Here is a 1,134-nt window from a genome sequence, read left to right on the forward strand (position 1 = left end):
CGACCTCAAGAATCGGCGGCTCTTATTTTTTTTTTTGTACTTCATGAAACAAACCTAAACCATAAAAAAGTAAAAAAAAAAGCTAGCAATCGCACTTCGCAATTGTTATGACGAAAAACTACAGAAGAAAAACCATGGTAAACATTGTATAACCATTCTAATAGCAGTTGTGACGTCAAATTATGAAGTGCAAAGTTGTACAGTTGCTATGAAGCCTGGTATAATAAATTTGCACGATTTAGAAATTGCTCATGAGCGCATTCTCTAATATCGCCTTTGAGTTGAATTCGTAGATAGGTACTGTGAGAGATTAGCTAAATAGCTATCTCTAAGGTTGCATTTTATCCGAACGGAATGCAGACTTGGATCTGCCTCCTCCCTGACCAGATCCAGAGTTTTTCACTTTCTCCGACGGATAATATCTGTATAGATGTGAGAAGTCTGGCTGAGCTATCTGTGTAGCTGTTGTGTCCTCAGGCTGAGGTACTATCTTCCTCATGTTATTCCCAGTGTATGCTACACACTTCAATTCCCACTCCCCGATGTCTTCATTCCAAGTAGCATTCTGTGTCATAAGCTCGAGGTATTTAGTCGGGATGAACTTCTGAATAATCGCCTGCTGGTAGGAATACTCCTTGGTGATTTGTCGTACATTATCCAGGAAACCTTCAATCTCCTTGCGGTTCTCCCGTTGCACATCTTTCCTCTCCTCCTTAGCCGCTAGTAACATGGAGGACACCTTCTTCAGTTTCTTGCTCAGTCCTTCTGATTCTTCTTGTAAACTTGAATACTTCTCTTCCATATCAATCCGCTCAGCATCTTTCTCCTGAATATTCTTCTTCAGTTCTTCTTCTTTCTGTTTCCGATGTTCCAGCTCTTGTGCCGCAGCGTCTAGTAGTTGTTGCTGTATTTCCGCTTTCTCCAGGAGATTCTCACCACCCACCAGTACTTTCTTCTGCAGGAGTTCTAGTTTCTCCACCATACTCTGATGATCACTCTGTGCGCGCTTTAGTTCTGCGTCCGTTTCATCTTCTATCACTTCACTTGGTTCTACACATGGTTCAGTCTCATCTAGTTCAGGTTCAGGGTTTGGTGTAGGTTCCTCACGAGGTGGTGGCACACTCGCTTCTTCCA

At 42.5% G+C, this 1,134-nt stretch overlaps 1 pseudogene; it reads right to left on the reverse strand.

Annotated features, from left to right (window-relative positions):
* Nucleotides 1-215: 215 nt before the first annotated feature.
* LOC103523135 lies at nt 216-1,128 on the reverse strand (annotated as a pseudogene).
* Nucleotides 1,129-1,134: the final 6 nt, after the last annotated feature.

This window comes from Diaphorina citri, unplaced genomic scaffold (genome assembly GCF_000475195.1).
Source record: "Diaphorina citri unplaced genomic scaffold, Diaci psyllid genome assembly version 1.1 scaffold15855, whole genome shotgun sequence".
Taxonomy (NCBI): domain Eukaryota; kingdom Metazoa; phylum Arthropoda; class Insecta; order Hemiptera; family Psyllidae; genus Diaphorina; species Diaphorina citri.